This window comes from Anabrus simplex, chromosome 6 (genome assembly GCF_040414725.1).
Source record: "Anabrus simplex isolate iqAnaSimp1 chromosome 6, ASM4041472v1, whole genome shotgun sequence".
NCBI classification, from domain to species: Eukaryota; Metazoa; Arthropoda; class Insecta; order Orthoptera; family Tettigoniidae; genus Anabrus; species Anabrus simplex.
Window position 1 is genome coordinate 109,837,143 of NC_090270.1, and position 25,394 is coordinate 109,862,536.

The following is a 25,394-nucleotide window of genomic DNA, read 5'->3' on the forward strand; positions in this document are numbered from 1 at the left end:
ATAAAGACAACACAACTGTCTTAATGGATAAATCCGACTACATATCTAAAACTAAAGATTTCTTCAACAATCCTTCCTTTTCTACAATCAAAAAAGACCCAACCAATATAATCAAACGTCTGCTTACAGAAACATTAAAAAACACCTCTTTTCTCTTCACAGATCAAGAAAAAACCAAATTATTAAACATGAACCCAGGCCTACCCAAAATTCATAAAATCAACGTCATCAATTACAGACCTAGCCCCTGATACAACATTTCTAAATTCATCCAAATTTTTTTTATTAAAACATAATCAATTTTTATCTAATAAATCTATCAAAAACACTTCCGAATTAATCGAAAAATTAAAAAATTTTGACATCCAACCAAATCCCTCTCTCAATTCTTCCAATATTGTAAGCATGTACCCCAGTATTCCAATTTCCAAATTATTACCAATAATTGACAACAACTTACATAAAATCAGTCATCTGACTAAATAAGAAATGAAGGACCTCATGCCCATATTAAAATTAGTAATCAACAATAATTTTTTCACCGTCGATAACATAATTTACCAACAAGATGGTCTAACTATGGGCTCATCAGCCTCAGGCATCCTAGCTGAAATATATCTTGATTTCTTGGAAAATACAAAAATTAATAATAATAGTAATTTCTCAAACATAATTTCAGCAAGATATGTCAATGACACTATAGTTATTTTAAATGAAGAATCATCCAGTGCTGATTCCACACTTCTTCTGCTTAACAACATTGACCCTAACATCAAATTTACCCTTGAATCTGAACATAATAAAACACTTAATTTTCTTGACTTGACTATTACCAGATATTCTTCTTCTTTAATTCACAAAATTTTCAGAAAGCCAACCCAAACAGCAACCTCTATCCGGCAAGATGCTACACACCCACAAGCACATAAACGAGCTTCCTGAAACAGCCTAATTTTTCGTGCACTTAACACCGCATTGTCTAAAAAAAATTAAATGAATTAAACACCATCCGCACTATTGCAAAATTAAATGGCTTTAACAACTCTTTCATAAACCGTATTATTAATAAATTATAACAACGCCCCAAAACCACATTAACAAAAGATAAAACAAAACCCACTGCATTTTCCAACTTTACTTTTTCTCACGAAGCCTATAAAATCACCAACATTCTTAAAAAAAAAACACAACATGAAAATATCTTTTGGAACTAATAACAGAAATCTTGATTTATTGCACAACTCTAACTCAATTAATACATCTAATGTTTTTTTCTAAATCTGGAGTATACATATTCGAATACAATAACTGTAGCTCTTCGTACATCGGACAGACAGGACGTAACTTTTTTTTGCTAGTGGCTTTATGTCGCACCGACACCGATAGGTCTTATGGCGATGATGGGATAGGAAAGGCCTAGGAGTTGGAAGGAAACGGGCGTGGCCTTAATTAAGGTACAGCCCCAGCATTTGTCTGGTGTGAAAATGGGTAATCACGGAAAATGATCTTCAGGGCTGCTGAGAGTAGGATTCAAACCCACTATCTTCCTGATGCACGCTCACAGCCGCGCGCCTCTAACCACACGTCCAACTCGCCCGGTGGACATAACTTTAATATCAGACACTCTGAACACATCAACGCCATAAAATACAACAAATTCTCTGCAATAGGACATCACATTCAAGACTCTAAACATAATTTCACCAGTATTGATACAGACATAAAAATATTTAAAATTATTAACAAAGGCCCCCTTCTAAACGCTACTGAAAATTGTTTTATTCATCCTTAACAATACTTCAACCCCAATTTCAATTTAAATGACATTTCTGAAAAACCTAATATTTTATTCAACTTCCTTATACGCTTTTTCAAAAATGCTAAATTTACAAAACCAAATTCAATATTCCACGCCTTATACAGTTCCTACCAACTTTTTCCACTTCCTATAACCCATCCACCTGATCCACCTTAAACTACTACACCTCCTCATTTATTTCCCTATTTTTCCTTTGTTTTAATCATTACTTTTCTACTCCAACTTTCTCTTTCCTTTTTACTTTCCTTCTTTTTTCCCTCTCCTAACTGAATTATATTTTCTAACATCTCTAATGATTTAGACCACTCTAACTTACAAATGTATACTTTTCGCTATTCAAAAATTGACACCAACTCTTACCTTCAAGATATAACATGCTATGTCATTACGCTCCTCAACTGTTTCAATCTTGTGCTTTTTATTATTTTTTCTTTTCACAATTGTTTTTTTGAGTCATATGTTTCATTATCTTCAAGAATCTAACTTACAAATTTCTTTAACTTGGACATATTCCTTTCGACAAATAATATACAACTATATTGTACTATTTCACTCATATCAGCATTTAAAGGCTTGATACTTGAACTTTTTAATTTTTTCATCGGATTTCCACAAACCTTTGGAAGCACAGTGCCGATCAGAACATATGTCTTGCTACTCTTCAAGAACTTGCTTCGTACTACATTTATGTATTTGATCTACGACTTCTTCACGATTTTCAGAACTATCGACACGCAATGCTAAAATTATACAGTGCCTCATGAACTGCAACTGAATAATATGTATTTGATTCTAGACTACTTCATAACATTGAATTTTCAACACACAGTGATTTAAAGTGTTATATTGTTTCATAAACAGCATGCGACAGAATTATTTGAACTTCACATTTGTTTACTTGTGCATTATCTTTTATACTTATTTGTGATTGACTGAATTTTCAACACACAGTGCTCCCTAAAGCGTTTTAGTGCTTCACAAACAACAACTGACGGAATTATTTAAACTTCTTCACATTTTATCTAACTGTGCATTGTCTTTTATACTTACGTGTGATCGGCTGATGATGACCAAGAATACTGGTCAAAACCGGTACCAAATATAATTAAGCAGCAATATAAAACTTACATTTCTTATTTTAATAGTACTGAATGGTGGAACCAACATATATCTTCTTTCAACTTAATAGTGAACTCACTTCAATATGGAAAACTATGAAATTCTTATCTCTTAACGCAATGATTAATGAATGACAGATGAAATGAAATTATTTTGGAAAGTGTTCCTGGAATGAAAGATGACATGGAAAACTGGAGTACCCGTAAAAAAACCTGTCCCACCTCCGCTTTGTCCAGCACAAATCTCACAAGGATTTGAACCACGGAACCCAGCGGTGAGAGGCCGGCGTGTTGCCGCGTCAGCCACAGGGGCTATTATCACTGTACAATACTTCACATTATACAACATGTTTAAAGTACTATACCATTATCACGTATATTCAGTCTTGCAACTGGTAAGTCATTATGAGTCTCCTCCACGTGAATGTATTTTGGTCAATACTTTTAGCATCTTCACAATTCTTCATTAGCAATTTCTCCACCTTCCATGAGGGTGTTTTCCAGGTATTTTCCCTATAGTACATTGATCAGCAGACGCCAAATCACAGTCTGTGCTCTAGACACGATGATCTCCTCCTCTGGATAAATAGTGAACAGAAGTTTCTTCAGGGCAAGAGATTTAGCCAGAGATAGAAATCCTTGTACACCTATCTCCATCTACTACAGCAAAAATACTTGGGGATGATTTCTGCTTGTATTGATATTTGTGCCACTTCAAGCAATACTAGGGTAATGTTTTCTTACCCACTTTGAGAGAAGTTCCTTCAGAAATGGACAATTTCACTTCATTCAGAAAAGTGGCCAAATTATGCAAACCTGGATAACCATTACAGGAAGCATTTTAATAAATCTATCTCCAGCAGCCTCTTTCATTCCCTTCTTTGATTCACTTCTGTGGTCCATCTCATTTACCTGTCTTCTCTTCTGCCTACTCACTTTACACCATCCAATTCTTGAAATCAAGGATGGCGAGTTTTAACCTCTAAAACGGGCATGACGAGTGTAATCGTCTGCCAGTAGTTGCTATTTATTTGTGTAATGACAAGTGCCTTTGAAAACAGTTTTCTGATGGGCAGGATGAGCTAACACGTTGCTTATTTCATCGAAAGTAGTTCCAAGATCATTTTACAGATGCCACTGGTTTTCATATTTCATGCACCACGCTTTGTAATAATATCTCTGTTTTAATTGTCTATTTCATCACTGTACTTCCATTTTAATGGCTCCATGCTTCAATGGCTTACCACTGTAAATGGAGACTTATTGAAAAATTGATTTCTTTATTCCACACTAATGAGATTTTGTGTAGTTTATTTATTTATTTTATTTACATATTTTACGCCCACATTGGAGCACTGAAATCAATACATTTGAGTTAATTTCTTCTTCTTCTTCTCCCAGAACTTTTTCATCCTCTCCGACCTGGAAGCCCTTTGTGTGTCCGATATAGTATATTGTTTCCGTTCAACTGCTTTTAGTTTGAGACTTATGCTTTTGTTCTTCAAAATCCTCTTCTCTTTTCTGTCTTTGATTTGTTGCCGAGTTATACCCAATTCTTCCAAATCGTCCTGAACTTCTTTGAACCAATTATTATTGATTTTATTCTTCAAAAAGTAATCGAATAGTTGTTTCAATATCCTGGTGTCTGCTAATCTTGATATGTGACAGAAAAAGGAAATTCTTCTTTTACGCATTGTAGATATTATTGATTCACATTCACGATAGACAATGTTGTTAGGCAACAATCTCCACTGTCCATCAACTTGGTGTTTTTTATTAATAATTGTTCTAAGAATTCTTCTCTCAGTTTTCTGTAATTTGTCTGTTGTAGATTTTACATTTAATTTGAATAAAGTTTCACTAGCATAGGTTGCCTCTGGTTTAACTATGGAATTATAGTGTTTCAGCTTAGCGTTTATCGAAAGAGATTTTTTTTATAGGTTGGCCAGGTAAGTCTTTGTGCTTGTTTAAATTTAGTTGTTCTGTGTTCTATTGCTTCTTTTTCATTTGTGTTCCATGTTATTATTTCCCCAAGATATTTGAATTTCTGAACAATTTTAATCTCTTTATTACTGTTCAGCTGAATAACTGGTAAATCAACTTTAAAAGTTGGCATCATTTCTGTTTTTTCAAATGAAATTTGTAATCCCATTTTTTTAGCTATAATTTCTAGTTGTTCAATTTGAAATTTAGCCTCTTCTATTGTATTTGCAAGTAATGCTAAATCGTCCGCAAAAGCAAGGCAGTTGAGTTTAATATTTCTACCGATCTTGATAGTTGGTTGGCATTTCTTGTTCCATTCACGCATAACCTTCTCCAATGCACAATTAAATAACAATGGTGAAAGTCCGTCTCCTTGTCGAAGTCCAGTTCTTATAGTGAATGATTCTGATAATTCACCTCTAAATTTAACTTTTGCCTTCGTATTTTTAAAAGTCATATTAATGAGGTTAACAAGTTTTTGATGTAAGCCAAATTCTTTAAGGCTTTTTAATAATGAGTCACGATGAATACTGTCGTATGCTTTTTTAAAATCTACAAACGTGATGACCAGACCCTTACTTCGAACTCTTTGGTGCTTCATTATCCATTTTAAACTAATGATTTGATCTGGACAGCTTCTACCTGGTCGAAATCCTCCCTGATATTCTCCAAGTTCTTGGTCGAGTTGTTCTTGGATTCTTGTGTATATAATCTTGGATAAAATCTTGTATGTAATATCAAGTAAGGATATCCCCCGATAATTATTTGGATTGGAGCGATCACCTTTCTTGTGCAGCGGGTGGATTATCGCTGTATTCCATTCCTCAGGAAGCTTCTCCGTGTTCCAAATATCAATGATGTATTTATGTAGGTTTTGAATAGTCTGATCATTAGCATTCTTCCATATTTCTGCTACTATTTGATTCTCTCCTGCTGCTTTGTAGTTTTTAAGTGCATTAATTGCCGTTTTCACTTCATTGTAAACTGGTGGTATAATCTTTTGTAATGGAGTTTTATTTTTTGGGTTAGGATCAAATTCTAAATGTTCCACAGGATCCTCACAATTAAGTAACTCTTTAAAGTATTCTGCAAGAATGTTAGCATTATCCTGATTATTGTGTGCCATTTTACCATTTTTATTTCTTAACATAAGTGTGGGAGGGGTAAATTTAGATTGATATTGCTTGAATGTTTTGTAATAGTCTCTTGTTTTATGCTGATTGAATGTTTCTTCTATAGTGCTAAGCATTTCCTTTTGATAATTCCTTTTAATTGTCCTAATTTCTTTAGCTGTTTGTCTTCTGGCATTAATTAGTTCTTCTCGAGATTTTTCCGTTTTCCTCTGTTGATCATTTATCCATGCCTTGTGTCTTGCTTGAATTGCTTTGTCACATTCCTCGTTCCACCACGCATGTTTCTTTCTCCTTTTGATTGGGGCAATTTCTTCAGCTATGGTTTTAAGTTTGTTGATCATTGTCTCTAATTTGTCATTTAAAGGTGTTTTGGATCTCTCTAAATATATTTTATTATTTATTAAGTAACTGGGATCATAATTTCTCCTTGCTTTGAGATGATTATGTTTGTGTTTCCTTTTTGGTGTTAACTTGATTTTTATTTTTGAGATATAATGATCCGAGTCAATGTCTACCCCACGGAGGACTCTGACATTATAAATTTCTTTATGATAATCTTTATCCATGGCAACATGATCAATCTGAAACTCTCCCAATTTTACGTTAGGGCATTTCCATGTCATAAGTTTATGTGGTCGCCTCATGAATCTGGTGGTTTCCAAAACGAGTCTATGATCTGCACAAAGTTCAATTAATTTGGCCATTTTTGTTCGTTAATTTATGAGCTGGCCATTTTCCTACAACTGTGCGATACTTCTTTTCTCTGCCTATTTTAGCATTGAAATCTCCAAGTAAGATTTTTATATGCTCATCAGGGATCTTCGCTAATATGTAATCAAGTTCCTCCCAAAAGTTTTCAACTCCTTCTCTATCTTTATTGTTTTTGTCATTTGTTGGTGCATGGACATTTATTAAAGTATAAGTTTTATTCCCTACTTTAATTGTTAGAAGTGCCATCCTCGAAGATTTTGAAGAAAATTCTTCAATTGAGTCTATTATGCTACTATGAACAAGAAAACCTACACCAAATTGAGGGACATTCTTCATTACTCTTTCTCCTGGAGGTCCTTTGTAGAGACGATAACCTCCTGATTCAATTGGGTCCTGGTCTGTGTTCCTAAGTTCTTGTAAAGCCATTATTAAAATCCTATGTTGGTCCATCACATCAGTTAAATGTTTCAACTTGCCCACCTTACTTAGTGAATTAATGTTTAATGTTGCAAAGTATGAAAATTTTCCTGATTTGTTGAACTTAAGTCTCTTCTTACATTGTTGGGTTAGTCCACTGTCTGTCAGCTGTCTGTCGATTGTCTGTTGGGCTTCCAGGCGCTCCGATTCGCCTAGGTCTTCTACTTGACACCCCACCGATTCCGAGTGGTGTCTTTGTGCAGATCCTTGTTGTTGTTTGTCCACACCGGTGGATTTATTCATTAGAAGACTCATCATCATTGATTGTCTGATCTTTCGATCGAAACATTTCTGACCAAGGTCAGGCTTTACAATTCCAGATGTGATCTGGAAAGGTGATTAATGAAGTATGAATTGGTGATGAATGAAGTGCTACAAGTTCATCCTAGTTGTTCAGGACTGGGAGTAGGCATTTCCTCCATACTCCGCATATGTTATGGTTTTCCCGCCAATACTCGGGTAGCTGATTGCAGTGGTTTCCCACTGGGCAATGGGGTCGCCACATCCCTACGCCATTTGTGTAGTTTTATGTACAGCTTTTACAACTTTAAGTGTGTGCTTATTATATGTTTCCAATATTGTCATTGTTCACACTCAAATAATGTAATCTCATTATATAATATTACAGGACATTAGTTTTTTTTTGTCACACCAGGCTGACCCCAACTAGGCAGGTTCGATCCTGGCTCTGTCCGGTGGTATTTAAAGGTGCTCAAAGACACCAGCCTTGTGTCAGTAGGTTTACTGACATGTAAAAGAACTCCCGCGGGACAAAATTTCCAGTGCCTTGGCACCTCCGAAAATGAATTATAATCAATATAAAATATCAAAGCCATCTTATTAACAGTGCTGATGGTGCCGGTAGTACTTATTATAATTAATCATTTATACAGTTGTATCATACATTTAGTGTGCTGATACAATTTAGTGTGCTAATATGATTAATTATAGTAATAAGTCTCCAAAAACTATCAAAAAAGTAGCTAGTGGGATGTAAAACCAATAACATTATTACTATCTTATTGTCACATTTAGTTTTGATGCAATATAATTTAAGGTCTAATAAAGCAATGAATTAAGGTTTGAATCATGACATATAAATCAAAAGGGATAAGACTAGGTAACTCGCCTTCCATGTATACATACACATGTAATGGGTGGGATGAATTACTTTGTCACTTGAATCAACGTACTGAGCGCGAAGAATTATTATTTTCAGTCAAAATATATTCCCCGCTACAAATTTTCCTTTTTCAGCGGAAACTACCTGGTTAAGAAGTTAGTGCCCATGCTGAAGCACCATGCGTCAGAAAGATGGCTAAAATATTAAAACAGCTTGACACGATGACTATATGTTGGATTCCCAGCCTTTTCCTTGCTTCTACATTCTTTCTGACCTTTTAATTAATAAGCATAATATTCTTCTCTATCAAATCTCTGTCTACGGGTTACACATCATACTTATGAGACCTGCAAAAGATGATTTTTTTTTTTTTTTTTACAACTGGCTTTACGTCACACTGATACAGATAGGTCTTATGGCGACGATGGGTAAGAAAGGGCTAGGAGTGGAAAGGAAGCGGCCATGGCCTTAATTAAGGTACAGTCCCAGCTTTTGCCTGGTGTGAAAATGGGAAACCACGGAAAACCTTCTTTAGAGCTGCCGACAGTGGAGTTCGAACTCACTATCTCCCGAATACTAGATACTGATACCAATATAGTTGGTCCGTTATTGGACATTATAAATTTTCCAGCTAATTCATTCCTGGTTGCCAGTGTTTCGCTCCAGTGTGCTAAGTTGGGCTCATCAGTTGGATAATAGCACACCTACCAAGACACATGGCTAGTACATACTGTGGAGGCCACTGCATAGGCTACTTGGAGCCACTGGCATCGCCAATGCACTGTGGGAGACTTTGTTTCATTTTCAAAAAATGATGCCTGCCTGGCCATCAGATGATATAGATGTTGATTCCCATAGGGAATCTGAAATATTTGTCCTGAATGAGTAAATTTATAATAGCAATGCAGTTGGTCCATTATTGGACATTATAAATTTTCCAGCTAATTCATTCCTGGTTGCCAGTGTTTCACCCCAGTGTGGTAAGTTGGGCTCATCAGTTGGTAAATAGCACACCTACCAAGACATATGGCTAGTGCATACCGTGGAGGCCACTGCGTAGGCTACTTGGAGCCACCGGCAGTGCCAATGCACTATGAGAGACTTTGTCTCATTTTCAAAAAATTATGCCTGCCTTGCCATCAGATGATACAGATGTTAGAAAATGTATAATGTCCAATAACTGACCAACTATACTGGTATTATAAATTTACTCATTTGGGACAAATATTTCAGATTCCCTATGGGAATCAACATCTATATCACAATTTTACCATGATAATTTACTTATACACATATGTTATGTATGCTACGTTCGTTACCATGAATCCTCATCAAGGTTTTTTGTCATAAGGTATGTCTTTTTATGAAGTTCTCCATTCTGTCTTTACTACCTGTTTAATGGCATACACTAATATAAGTAAAAATGGTGACAGTGGTTTTGGCCAGAATGCACATTTGTACCTACACAATCCACAGCATATAGCCAGCTCACTTTTTTTCTTGGTTTCATTTGTAGGCCTAATGTTTATTGTTGTTGTTACTTATGGCTGTAAATGGAAGTCAATCCATTACAGATTTGGCATTCTTTAACACATTAAGTTCAGAATACCGAGCAATTATCATGTTATATTTTCAAATGTCAAAATTTCAGAAGTGCTTCAAATACATAAATAGTGTTTTTAAATAATTTACAAGGTTAGGTCATACATTTTATTTCAACTTAATACAATTTCCATATATTCCACCACTTCTGAGAGTCTTCGTTCAAACTAAGCTAATCAGAAGATGGTCAAAAATTATAATGCTAGTGTTGCAGTTAGGGCATCTATTTGTTTACTGTAGTATTCCAATTCTGTTGAGATGTTCAGCCAAACAATCATGACTTGCTGTTAATATAAAGTTGGTCACCACTTCCTTCCTCTGTTTGCTACTGAATAACTGTCAGTTTTCTTGTAGGCCTATAATATTTATCCACATTTTTCTTTTTGTTATTATATATCAGGCTGAGTGGCTCAGAACCAGTAGATTTACTGGCAAGTAAAGGAACTCCCGCGAGACTGAATTCTGGCAACTCGGCATCTCCAAAAACCATAAAAGTAGTTAGCAGGACGTAAAATAATAATAATTATTATTATTTTCTTTTTATTTATTTACTAACTCTGTATTACAAGTTCCAATAATATTTCTCAGAACAAGCTTTTTCAGTACTTCAGGCAGAATGGGTTTATGGCTGTGCTGTACTTGTGTTCTGTTTTTGGTTAATAAATCAGCTGAGTCATTCCTTCAATTCCTATATGAGAAGGTATCCATTAGAACACCATATCTGAGTTTTTTCTCATAAGGTGTCCGGCTCAATGGCTAAGTGGTTAGCGTGCTGGCCTTTGGTCACAGGCGTCCCGGCTTTGATTCCCGGCAGGGTCGGGAATTTTAACCACCATTGGTTAATTTCGCTGGCACGGGGGCTGGGTGTATGTGTTGTCTTCATCATCATTTCATCCTCAACATGACACGCAGGTCGCCTACGGGCGTCAAATCAAAAGACCTACACCTGGAGAGCCAAACATGTCCTCGGACACTCCCAGCACTAAAAGCCATACGCCATTTCATTTTTTTTGTTTCTCATAAGGTATTTAGGGCTTGTTTTAGGTCAGTTATGATTGCTTGCACTGAAGAGTGGTTTGATGGCAGCCTGAATGACTGCTCTAGAGTCAGATACAATGAGTTTCTTTCATCGGTTGGTTGACAGGCGCGCCCAACTTATCTGCCTCCTGTTGACTCATCACTCCCCGCTCTGCGGCATAGCAACAAGGGCAGCACTTTGCTCACTTTAACCATGGATAAAGGTAAACTCGTGTCCTCATCCCGAAGTGGTGCAGCTCTTTTCAGGCACACCCCCAATGGAGGTGAGTTGCATGACCCCGACTTCTTGTCCAATTCGTCTTAGAGATTTTGTAGGTGTATGTTCTAATCTTTCTGCAATTTCATTTACTTTTCCTTCATTAAGTACAAGTTTTTTAACACTTTGCTTCTTATCAAGTAAAGAACCAGTTCCTCTCAATTTGTTTATGAGTTTCCGCAAGGTCTCTCTATGTGGAGGTGTACACTTGGAAATTGTGTTACAAACTGCCTAACAACTAACCCTGCAAAGGCTCTGTTTTCACATAATTATTGTACATAAATACCCTTTCCTCTACTGTGTACACACGTTGAATCATTATGAGAATTATACCCCGAAGTAACACCACAACTTGAGAAAAATTGGAGTGATAGATCAACACTTATAATACCAATATAAATGGTCCGTTATTGGACATTATAAATTTTCCAGCTAACTCATTCTTGGTTGCCAGCGTTTCGCCCTCGTGTGCCAGGGTGGGTTAATCAGTTGGTACCTAGCACACCTACCAATACGCTGCCTAGTGCATACCGTGGAGGCCACTGCGTGGGCTAACTGGAGCCACCGGCAGTGCCAATGCACTAAGAGACTTTGTCTCATTACCAAAAATTGATGCCTGCTTGGCCATCAGATGATATAGATGTTGATTCCCACAGGGAATCTGAAATATTTGTCCTGAATGAGTAAATTTATAATACCAATATAAATGGTCCGTTATTGGACATTATAAATTTTCCAGCTAACTCATTCTTGGTTGCCAGCGTTTCGCCCTCGTGTGCCAGGGTGGGCTCATCAGTTGGTACCTAGCACACCTACCAATGCGCTGCCTAGTGCATACCGTGGAGGCCACTGCGTAGGCTAACTGGAGCCACCGGCAGTGCCAATGCACTAAGAGACTTTGTCTCATTACCAAAAATTGATGCCTGCTTGGCCATCAGATAATATAGATGTTGATTCCCACAGGGAATCTGAAATATTTGTCCTGAATGAGTAAATTTATAATACCAATATAAATGGTCCGTTATTGGACATTATAAATTTTCCAGCTAACTCATTCTTGGTTGCCAGCGTTTCGCCCTCGTGTGCCAGGGTGGCCTCATCAGTTGGTACCTAGCACACCTACCAATACGCTGCCTAGTGCATACCGTAGAGGCCACTGCGTAGGCTAACTGGAGCCACCGGTATGCACTAGGCAGCGTATTGATAGGTGTGCTAGGTACCAACTGATGAGCCCACCCTGGCACACGAGGGCGAAATGCTGGCAACCAAGAATGAGTTAGCTGGAAAATTTATAATGTCCAATAACGGACCATTTATATTGGTATTATAAATTTACTCATTCAGGACAAATATTTTAGATTCCCTGTGGGAATCAACATCTAAGATCAACACTTAGTACACGTTCTAAGCACGGACCTGAACTGCAAAGTGCGGGCATTCCCGTGCTGTCGCTGCGGTGTATAACAGGAAATGACGAGTCAACGGGACGCAGATAAGCTGAGTGTGCCGATGAGAGAAACTCACTATAGTATTACATCCTTTGTGCGATATCTGACTGTACATAAGGTTGTTAAGTGCTAGTTGAAATGTGTATGTTTCTAGCGTACATCAAAGATAGATGTAAAGTATATTGCACGACAACCCGGGCGTACTGAGAGAACAATTTGGAGTACACCCCAGTTCCAGGGGTATCAATGATGTGTGACCCATCTGTGTATATTCTTGTCCACTCAGGGTCTGGATATTTTGTATTTATCATGTACATGTAGATGCTTTCAAAATTATATCTGGAGCTTCTATCTACTGTGAACAAGCTTAATATGTTCATATAATCCTGAGAGTTCACTTATTTCTTTTTCTTTAGTTTTTTAACGTCACACTAACACAATTAAGGTTTTGGCAACATAAGGATGGCAAAGGTATAGGACTGGGAATAAAGCAGCCATAGTCTTAATTAAGGTACAGCCCCAACACTTACCTGGTGTGAAAATGGGAAATCACGGAAAACCATCTTCAGGGCTGTCGATGGTGGGATTCGCAAGCTCACAGCCACGCGACCCTAACCGCATGGCCAACTCGCTCGGTACTAATTTCTTGATATTGGCCATAGGTATATTTTCATCTACATCTATTAGAATGTTTTGACATTTTTTATAGGTGTTACTAGCTGATGAACCCGTGATTCACTACGGATCTGTACATTGTATACAGAATTCTAGGTTAGGTAGTGTACACATTGTAAGATTGTATTAAGTTGCATAGAGCTCTTAACATTACCCCAGAAATGCGACAGGGAAGTCACCAAATGTCTTTTCTCATGTGAAGACTGGGTTAGGAAATTTTCATTGTAATGGTAGGCCCCTTACCTACCATCAGTCAAATCAAGTTGTGGAGTTTTCATTGTAATGGCAGGCTCTCACTCTCCACCTGCCTTTCTACATCCCTAACTGAAGTCAAAAAAGATCATTACAATGACGTCAGTAGGAATGTCGCGATTAAAATCAATGCTATCATATGAAATACTCGATTACATGAAAAAGCACATTTTCTCACTTTTATGCTGCAGATCTAACAGTCTAAAGTTTCAGAACTGGAATGACCAGGCCGCAGACAGCTGTTAGCTGTGAAAACTCCTCTGTCATTATTCTGTTAAGTGTGCACACTACCCATTCCAATCAGCACCTCAGAGTAGGGATCAAATAGCTGGAATACTATGATAAACCAGTATGTTACCTACCAGCAGTATCACAAAATGTACGAACCAGTGGAACTGCATGCTAAAGAAGAAAGTTATCTAACTTCCCATGTATTTCCCGCCAACATTCAGACAGGCTGTTATACTTGGTACGCAGCAGTAATCCCATCTATCGGAGATGACTGGCAGCATAAGAGACAAAGAACATCACAACAAACAATGGTCAATGTAATATTATTGTTGATCAATTTTATGAGCTTTCGATTTTTATTTATTTAGCGTATGGCCCATACAATCAAGTTGATTTCAGATATAAATTATATACATATTTACATAACAAGAAAACAATGAACAAAGAAAGGCTCCCTACAACTGAATGTCAAGATCACTGATCCACTGTATTGCTTCTGGAGTTGCCATCAGGAAATCCACTTCGCTGCCTGTGTATGCCCGCGTTTCACACTCTCTGACAATATGATGTATGGTTTGTCGTGCAGCTCCACAGTCACACGCGGGTGTCGGCAACTTGTTCCATTTAAACAGCATGTCTCTGCATCTGCCATGGCCTGTTCTTATTCTGTTCAGAGCAGACCGTGTTTTACGTGGTAGTTGGAATCCACTTGGAAGTTTGGCATTTGAGAACATACTGTGCAGGTGCGTCTCCGTTGCTGCTTCCTACCGTCTTTTCCACTCTGTAGTTGGGTTGTAGCTTCTAGCAACCATGTCTAAGGCGTTACGTAAAGTTGGATGGCGTGAACGTAATCTGTTTTGGTTGATAGTTCGTAGATCTTCGTTGATGTTGCTCACGTCCGTAGGTTTAACCTCAAAATACCCTACACGTGACCCCTGGGTGGTGCTAAGCGAGCAACAATATATTTGGCAGCCAGTCTATCAGTGCGATCTCCTGGCAATTACATACAATGAGCTTTCGATATTGTAGGCCTTCACACTTAGTTTTCTTCCGACTCTGAAATACCAACTTTACCATAATTGGCACGGTAAAACTGAATAAAACAAAAATGATCAGAAACTGCATTCTCTATCTTTTGTAATGTAGTACTTTTTGATAGGACCAATAACATAGGTCTCTAAAAATTAAATTTTAGGCACCTTTCCCTAAACTACCATTTCATCCAAGGCGAATAAAATTATTTATAGCCTAGAATGTAGTTTCTTATTCCCCGACTCTATATACCAATTTTCATTAAATACTGTTTATCCATTTTCTCGTGGGGTCCGACTCGTCTGAATGGTCAGCGTACTGGCCTTCAGTTCAGAGGGTCCCGGGTTCGATTCGCGGCCGGGTCAGGGATTTTAATTGCTTCTGATTAATTCTTCTGCCTCGGGGACTGCGTGCATGTGTCCGTCCCAACACTCTCCTCATCATATTCAGACAACATACCACACTACCAACCCCCACAGAAACACGCAATAGTGCTTCCATCCCTCCACATAGTGTTGGCGTCAGGATGGGCATCCGGCCGTAAAGCAGAGCCAAATCCCCATGTACGACGCAGTTCGTTCCCGCGACCTCGCATGTGTGGGAAAAGTGGTACGAGAAAGAGAAGAACCATTTTCTCATGGCTCGGCGCTGATATGGACAAAAATACAAATTCATTAATATCTCTGTTGTTATACTGGTACGGTAAAAATGTATAAGACATAAATGATCGGAAATTTAATTCTATATAACTTTAGATATGTGGTAATTATCGACAGGACCTCTAATAACATAAATATTTTAGATTTACATTTTACGCCTTCCCCTCAACTACCATTTCACTCAGCTTGAATAAAATGATTTATAGCCTAGATTGTACTGGCTCATTTCCCGACTTTACATACCAATTTTCATTAAATTCTCTTAAGCCATTTTTTCGTGATGCACGTACATACATACATACATACCATCAGACAGACAGACAGACAGACAGACAGACAGACAGACACCGGGCGAGTTGGCCGTGCGTGTAGAGGCGCGCGGCTGTGAGCTTGCATCCGGGAGATAGTAGGTTCGAATCCCACTATCGGCAGCCCTGAAGATGGTTTTCCGTGGTTTCCCATTTTCACACCAGGCAAATGCTGGGGCTGTACCTTAATTAAGGCCACGGCCGCTTCCTTCCAACTCCTAGGCCTTTCCCATCCCATCGTCGCCATAAGACCTATCTGTGTCGGTGCGACGTAAAGCCCGTAGCAAAAAAAAAAAAAAAAAAAAAAAGACAGACAGACAGACAGACAGAGAGGGAAAATTAAAAAGTGCATTTTTTTTACTGTGGACATATCCGATACAGAAATACCATTCTTTTTTATAATCTGAGCAATATAAAGACAAAACTCTTATTTTATATATATACTAGCTGATGTACCCGTGCTTCGCTACAGAATTCTACATTGTATACAGAATTCTAGGTTAGGTAGTGTACATGTTGTGAGCAAGATTGTCTTAAATTGCATAGCTCTCAGCGTTGCTGAGTGTTTCAAATACAGCCCCAAACATATATAATATGTAATCTATATAAATAACATCGTAACGACCATGTGTCTGTACATTGATTATTTTGGCGTAATTTCCATACAGTTATCCGTTTCAGGTGTAATAATGACCATCTGTATCATTTTTAGCTTTGGTGTCTGTTTGTCTGTCCCTCTATAACTTGAAAACTACTGGATATATTTCCACCAAACTTCATAATTAGAATCCACCTATCCTTGGGTAGGTTTTAGCGCAAATATTGTTTCTAAACCCCTGAACTGAGTGGGGATTTTTATGAAACCGAAACCGTGATTTTGCACTCCCTCAAAGTATACACAACCGATCTTAATGGAAATCTACCTGGCTTAATGAAAATTAATTTCTAAACATTTTTTACTCATGTGCATCATTTCAATAACAGGATTTAATAAGGGAGATCTCATTAACGGACCGTTTTTCAGTACAAATCCTAGCGGACTTAACGCAAAAGCGGGTGCTTGTAAAGCGTATTTCTTACAACTTGAAAACTACTGAAGATATTTGAACCAAACTTTATATATAGCCTCCATCTGTCCAAGGGTAGGTTTCCTTGGTATCAGTTAGTTAGTTTGTTTGTTTGTCTGTTTGTCTGTCTGTCTTTCTATAACTTGAAAACTACTGGATATATTTCCTCCAAACTTCATATTTAGAATCCACCTGTCTTTGGATAGGTTTTAAGGCAAATATTGTTTCTAAATCCCTGAACTAATTGGGGGTTTATACGAAACCAAAACCGTGATTTTGCACTCCCTCAAAATATACACAACCAAACTTAATGGAAATCTACCTGCCTTATTGTAAATTAATTTCTAAACCTTTTTTTCTCATGTGCATCATTTCGATACCAGGATTAATAACGGAGATATCATTAACGGACCGTTTTTCGCTACAAGTCCCACCGGACTTAACGCAAGAGCGGGTGCGCGTAAAGCGTATTTCTTACAACTTGAAAACTACTGAGATATTTGAACCAAACTTTATATTTAGCATCCACCCTTCCAAGGGTAGGTTTTAAGGTTTATACCATTTCAAATTCCCGGAATGGACTGGGGTTTTATAGGGGACCAAAATGGTGATTATTACTCTCCCACAATATATACAGTACAAGACCAACCTGACTGGAAATCGATCAAACTGTTTGGAAATCCAATTCTAATTTCTTTTTCTCACGTGCATATTTCAACGGGAGGATTAATAAGGGAGATAACATGAAAGGTCGGTTTTCAGGCTAAGCCTAGCGGACACAGCCCAAAAGGTGTTATACGTGGAGCAGATTCCTTATCTATCTAGATAAATCATATCGTAACGACCGTGTGTCTGTGCATTGACTAGATTGGCAAAATTTTTGTACAGCTTTCCGTTTAAGGGGTAATATAATGACCACCTGCATATTTTTAGCTATAGTTCCCTGGAAGTCCTAAATTTTACCCTCCCCCCCCCTCGCCCAAAATCAAGATTGCCTCACAATCTGCCACACGAGCTGAAAAAATGAAATAAAGCAAATTTATACGTTTTAGCCGGTAACCTACGGAAAACTTCCAAGATCTTTAAATATTTCACTTTTTATGCTGAATAGTATCGAAATATAGGCAATTTAATGACGGTGCAGACCTTCGTTTCGAGGTATTTCGCGGCTAAACGGTAAGTCCTATCACAAAACGGATGGCACGATCTCTATTCAATTTCGAGTGATCTACAACTTTGGTCCTGTGATATTTTGTCGTATCTCTCTCTCTCCATTATTGGATAGATTTGGCTGTATATTTCGATGGTTCGTAAATTTTGTGCTTTTTACATGTGTATTACTCAGTTTGACACACTTATAGGAAAGGTAGAGTCATCGAATTTGGTATGCACATTGACAGGACCAATGGCTATATGCAAACCCAATTTTATGATTCTAGCTTCCACATAAGTATGTGAAAAATAATGTAAAATGATGAAAATGTACCCAAATTTCACCCCATTCAAATATCGTAACTCAATCGAACCCTTAAATATGTGAGATACGAGAAAATGTTTTAACACCAAACATGTAGAGCGATAAATGGGACGTCCGAGGGTGCAAACCGTTTGTTGGTATGATGTACCGTTTAGGAGCAGTAAATCTCGAAATGAAGTTTTGCACTTCCAAACGTGCCCATGCTTATCTGTCATCTATATAAATATAATCGCAACGACCGTCTGTCTATACATTGGATATTTTGGCGGAATTTCCGTACAGTTATCCGTTTCAGTTGTAATAATGACCATCTGCTAATTTCTTAACTTTGGTGTCTGTCTGTTTGATTGTATGAGTTTTTATAACTTGAAAACTACTGAATATATTTCTACCAAACTTGATATTTAGAATCCACCTGTCCTTTTGTAGGTTTTAGGGCCAATATTATTTCTGAATACCTAAATTTACTGGGGGTTTATCCGAAACCGGAACGATGATTTTGCACTTCCTCAAAATATGCACATCCGAAATTAATCGAAATCTATAATCCTTAATGGAAATCCATTTTTAAAACTTTTGTTCTCATGTGAATTTTTCGACAGGAGGATTAATAAGTGAGATATCATAAACAGTTGGTTTTGCAGGTTAAGTCCAGCGGACATAGCCAAAATGTGTTGTACGTGGAGCAGATTCCTTATCTATCTATATAAATAAAATCGTAACGACTGTGTATGCCTGTACATTGACTATTTTGGTGAAATTTTCGTACAGATACCCGTTTGAGGGATAATAATGATCTTCTGCATATTTCTTGGTTTAATTTCCTGAAAGTCATATTTTTTACTCCCTCACCCAAAAACCAGATTGCAGCATAATCTGCCAGACAAGCAAGAAAATTGAAATTTGGCAAAATTATACATTTCAGCCTGTAACAAACGAAAAACTTCACGGATCTTTAATTTTTTCATTTTTTATCCCCGCAGAATATCGAAATATGGAAGCAATTTTAATGATGGTGCAGACCTTCGTTTCGAGGTATTTTGTGGGATAAACAGGAAGTCCTATCACATAACGGATGGCACAATCTTCGGTGAATTAGGAGTGATCTTCAACCTTGGTCTTATGACTTTTTGTCGTATCTGTATCGCTTATATGTTAGATTCGTCACTATTTCTCGATTTTAAGTAAATTTGGACTCTTTACCTATATAATTCATACTTTCAATCACTTACAGGAAAGATAGTGTGATCAAACTCTACACGAAGATTGGCCCACCCAGTACCCATATGTGAGCCAAATGCTATGTCACATAATTATCCGAAAAGTAATGCAATGTAAGATAATCTTACACAAATTTCAACCTATTCAACGTTTCTGACTCAACCTGACCCATGAATAGAAGAGATGCGAGAAAATATCATAGGACCATCCATTTAGATTGCTAATTACTGCACCTTACGGTACAATCTTTTGTCAGTATGACGTTCCATTTAGCAGCAGTTAATCTGTAAATGAAGTTCTGCAATATTGTAAACATGCATATACTATTGTATGTCCATCTATATATATTCATTGATGTCGATTTGTAGTGATTGAGAAAGGGTGTGTCTGCTATTGTAATCAGTACTCCCTACACCGACTTTGACTGCTGGCAGTAGAAATGGGGTCCTTCTCCAACTCCTGCGTAACTGGCATTAGTAAGGAGGGCCTACCATTTTAATGAATAATTCACTTCTCGGTTTGTCTTGCAGAAGGCAAGGGATCATGCAGTTTTGTTCGAAAGTCCCCTACCCTATTGTGTTTGACTCTAGGTCAGGGTGCCTGCCATTATAAACAAATGTTCCAATCTAAAATTTGACTAGCATTAGGCATAGTGGCCTGCTATTTTCATGGAAACTCACTAATTCTGTGTGACTGGCAGTAAGCTAGCTGGCAGCAGTAAAAGGGCCTGTCATTATAATGATAACTGTACAACTCAATTTTGACTGGTGTTAGGGAAGCTGCCTGCTATTATAATAAAAACTCCTCAACTGTAATCTGTCTGAAAGTAGGAAATGGGTCTGCCATTGTAACTAAAACTCCCCAAAACGATTGTGACCGCGCAGTAGGCAATGGGGCCTGCAATTATAATGTAAACTTGCCAACTCGATTGTGAATGGCAGTAGGCAAGTGAGCCTGCCGTTATCATCACAACTCCGCAACCCTCACTTTACATTGGAAACAACGTATGGGGACCTCCCCATGCTATTTCTCGGATAACGCTAAGAGACATGCAATTTTAAAACAATCTCATTTACGTCGATATCTGTATACTGTGTAGAATACCATAGCGAAGCACGGGTACATTTGCTAGTATTCCTTAAATTCTACAATCAGTAAAAACCATTAGAAATAGATTCTTTCCCTCTATGCTGATCAGATTTTGCTAAGAGGAAAATGTTCTTCATAAAGTATTATATAGCTTCTTTTCATTCATGCTCATGTCATAGTTATCAAATTTTTCTAACTCCCTCAAGGGAATTTTTTTTTTTTGCTAGGGGTTTTACGTCGCACCGACACAGATAGGTCTTGTGGCAACAATGGGATAGGAAAGGCCTAGGAGTTGGAAGGAAGCGGCCGTGGCCTTAATTAAGGTACAGCCCCAGCATTTGCCTGGTGTGAAAATGGGAAACCACGGAAAACCATCTTCAGGGCTGCCGATAGTGGGATTCGAACCTACTATCTCCCGGATGCAAGCGCACAGCCGCGCGCCTCTACGCACACGGCCAACTCGCCTGGTCAAGGGAAATAATAATGTTCCCGTAACATGAATGTCTTTCCCTCTTTGTCTATCCACATTTATTCTGATATCTGAATCATGTTTGGAAAGGATTATTATAGCTTAATGTAACTGTCCATTGTTTTGTGCAAGGGAAACAGAAACAAGGAGTCTGGTTCTGTTCCTTCTTTATAAACTTTCTTCAGCTTATCCCAGGTGTTCCTGGGCTCACTGAAGCTAACCTGACTTATTTCCGGTTTTGGCCAGAAATGCTTTGTGATGTCATACGACAAGTAAAAATTTCAACTCATGAGTCACTGGGATTTGAACCTCAGCTGTTCGGTGGAAAGCCACTTGTTAAGCTTATCTCAGTTATTTCTGCGTTGTAGAAGACATCCTGACTTGATTTGATTTTGGGCTATAAGGCTGGTTGCCGTCCTTACCAGCACGTAATTCAGCAGAAGGAACACCCGTAATTAAACCACTTTAGATCACTATGGCCAATAGAAATGTACAAATTAGAAAGCCTTTATCATATGCCACTTTTCTGTTCAAAGACGGAACCACAGATGGAAAATTTCTGTTCTAAGAGGGCAGAAAAGTGCGAACTTCCAGACCACACTGCTAACTACAACTCTAATCATTCTATGCATGTACTAATGTAAACTGGCACCATATGACAGTTTTTTAAATAAGAAAATCCCTCATATGTCAGTCAATCATACTGAGCAAGATAGCAATGAATTTCAATCTGAAGGGAATTTGCAGTTATATACTACTGCAACATAACAAAGCTATATTCATATATACAGTACCTAGAGTTTTGGATAAGTGCCCTACAAATGAACTTTCTTTTGGTTGCGGCTTTATGCTGCACTAACACATCGAACATTTTTGGCGATGCAACAATTGGAAAGTGCTAGGATTGGGAAGGCAGCGGCCATGGCCTTAATTAAAGTAATAAAATGGGTAACCATCCTCAGGGCTGCAGACAGTGGGGTACAAACAAACCATATCTCAATGCAAGCTCACAGCTACATGGTCCTAATTGCAAAATATACTCTTACCCTAAGCACTGTAAGATGCACAAAAATGACATGATGTCTTACCTGATGACCTAGAAAGTTGTGTGGTTTGAATTCTCTCCAAGACGACTTCCTTTGAATCGCCCAGTATTTGTTCACCACTCTGGTTTGTTGCATTCAGGAACCTTGGTAATACACCTTAAAAATGAGAATCACCACAATTACCATCTTTCTGCACTCACTTCAAGCACAGTTATAGGTAGGGGAGACCCTGGCACCTTGAGCATAGTATATCTTGGAACATTCTTATTCTGATTTGTGCTGCTTTCTAGCAAACTCAAACAAACTATAAAAAATGCCAGTAGTTTAGACGTGTTATATTAACAAGTGTGGACGCTGTAGACAAAACAAAATTTTTAGCATCAAAAGTAGATAGTTAGCTTGTTTTTATATGCTTTGTAATGCAGAAACAAAATTTTGTTTTTTACTATAACAACCTGCTGTGTGTTTCTTATCATCTGATGGGTACTGTAAATGCATTATGATAACCTCTAACTTAGGGAACTAAATTTGTTGAAGTGTGCATCCTATTGTTCTTTGAAACACACACATCACGTACTGGGGCACGATACTATCGTTTCTTGTATGCCAATAAGTACGATAAGTCGGGCTTCCTAAAGGTCCCAGATGTCTTAATGAATGTTGGTAAAGCAGCTACAGCTCCTCTAGAAACCAAACTTTTTATGAGAAAAGCTTGCAAAATATACAGTGTGAAGTTAGCTACTCTGTTAAGACGTCTGTCAAAATTTCAAAACTTTGAAGCTGAAACTTCCTCTTATAACACACGATTAGGGAAGAGAAAAGTACAGTATTTTCTGAGATCAAAGAAAATTGTTTGTAGAAGTACTTGAAAACAATTGCAAAAATGACGTATGGTTTAACCAGAACAGGTGTTAGGGAACTGGCTTACAAGTTCGCCCATGCTAGCAATAAGAATTACCATACCCTCAGTTATGGGATAAGCAAGAAATAGCTGGAGAGGAATGAATGAGGGGATTCATGAAATGTTATCCTGACGAATCCATAAGAACCCTCAGGATTTAAAGGTTTAAGCAGGGTGACCAGTTTTAACAAAATAAACATTGCGTTGTTCTTTGACAATGTTGAAAGTGATCAATGACACCTGGGTCGATCTGTACGGCTACTTCTTCAGGGTGGTCAAAAGAAGAAACCTTCCTACATGAATACCGTATTTAATTTTCACAACCACATGCACTCTAAATAAACTTTCAACATATTAGGTCATGTTCAGAACATTACATATCGAAGAAATGTTAACTGCAGAACAAAAATGGCCAATCGGACACCAAAGAGAACGTTTTCTGTTGGCGATGACGAGCTCATCTCAGTATGGTTTAAGCCTATAAGGTTTAAAATGAACTCAAGCAAACACTAATAACATTGGAGGAATATGAATCCCAGTTTGCCACATTAACTGTGACAAGACTGCCATGTTCTGCAGACATCACCTTATTCTTTTTGGAACTACTATCTTTCCTAAGGTTTAGACTCTGAACACTCCAGCCTCATTGCAACTTTAGAACTTCTTAACAAATTATCCACTCCTGAATGATTCAGACATTGTAATAGCCACTCCCCCTATACCTCTCATAAACGATGGCCTCTTGATTGAACTGTCTATTCACCTCTGGAGTCTTCAATTAGCTGAAAGATCGGTGGGTTCTCAACAAACCTTAAGGCATCTACTGAGTGGAGGAAGTTATGGGGGAATTCTGGCATTGACTGCTGGAAGAAAAAAAAAATTCCAAATTCTAAACTTATTTCAAATATTTATTTACAGCTATTTCTCATCTATATTTCTTATGTTCCAAGGTACAAAAGGGTACATTCCATGGTACATGATCACACTGTACTATGGAACACTTCACACCTCGCTTCAATTTTTTAAACCCTTAATATGACTGTACAACAGAAAAAGTTATTCAAGACTGTTCCATGGTACAGCAGTCTCCGCTACCATTCCAAATCCTACACCAGAATAATTACCTAGAACAAAACACAGAACAGGTAAAACCTTACTAACAGGGGTGCAATAGAGAGGCCAGAAATCCCACATGGCATGAATTGCACAATTTAAAAACACACCGCACGACGCTGCCAACTTACGTGTGGCTAGTGAAAAGACTATAGATGTAGTTTGGTTAGATTATACGCTAGTAACAAGATCATTGGTCCATTTTGCTTAGACTACTGGCTAGTCACAAAACCATTGATCTGGCGGCAAGCAGAGAGGGCCTGCCGGTTAAAGCCCTCAGGTCAGAGACGCAAAGCAGCCCACAGGCCTCTAGTATCCGCTACAACAGTTTTGGCTACTGATAATACCATTGGTCTCGAATGGTTAGACCAGAGTTGCTCAGCAGGGCGCCCATTGACACTAGCTCAGTGCAGCCGGGCTGGCTTGACGTACATGCAGGCAGTTTACATGTCAAGCGTACGTCACAGTCAAGCGAGTGCACACATTCGGTACAGCACAGGAAGAGTGACATTCAACTGTGACTACAAAGCTTTCCTCGCATCATTTTTAACGGAATGTTGATTGGAGTATAGTATAAACTACAAATGCAAGCAAATGCCTATGTCAAAGATGGCACCATCTAGCATGCAAGGAACTACAACAAGGACAATTCAACGCTCTGAGATCGACAAGCAAAAAGAAATCGAAACTTCTATGGATGTGCTATAACTGCGAACAAGACTTCACTTTATATAAAGCAGGAAATAGTATGCGAAAAGAACTGGAAGACATGCGAACTGATTTTAACAAGAAACTGGGAGACATGATAGAGGCTCTTGAAAAAATGGCAGAGGAGTGTCATATGCAGAAATTAGTACGCAACACTTTCATAATGGAACCTGACAAAATTCGGGAAACAAATGCAACCAACTACAAAATAAGAGACAAAACATTACCAAGAGTACAACCACTCACCCGAGAATCTGAAGACTTGGCCATTAGACGAGGGAAAGATACTTTAAGAGAAGTTACGCAAGAAGAACCCATCCGAGAAGAGTCAACCGAGAACAGTCATCAAAACACAGAATCCTCCAGACAGGACATACGAAATTCAGAATTAATTAAGGAATACAAGGAGGAGAATGTGAATATGGATAGTTTTACCCA

General features: G+C 38.0%; 1 long non-coding RNA gene across 1 annotated transcript in view; it reads right to left on the bottom strand.

Moving 5' to 3' along the window:
- The window catches only part of LOC137501199 (uncharacterized), an 89,376-nt gene that overhangs the window by 56,800 nt on the left and 7,182 nt on the right, over positions 1-25,394 (bottom strand). Inside the window, exon 2 of the long non-coding RNA XR_011018404.1 lies at positions 22,277-22,390. This is a non-coding gene — a long non-coding RNA (uncharacterized lncRNA). The remainder of the gene's footprint in view (positions 1-22,276; positions 22,391-25,394) is intronic.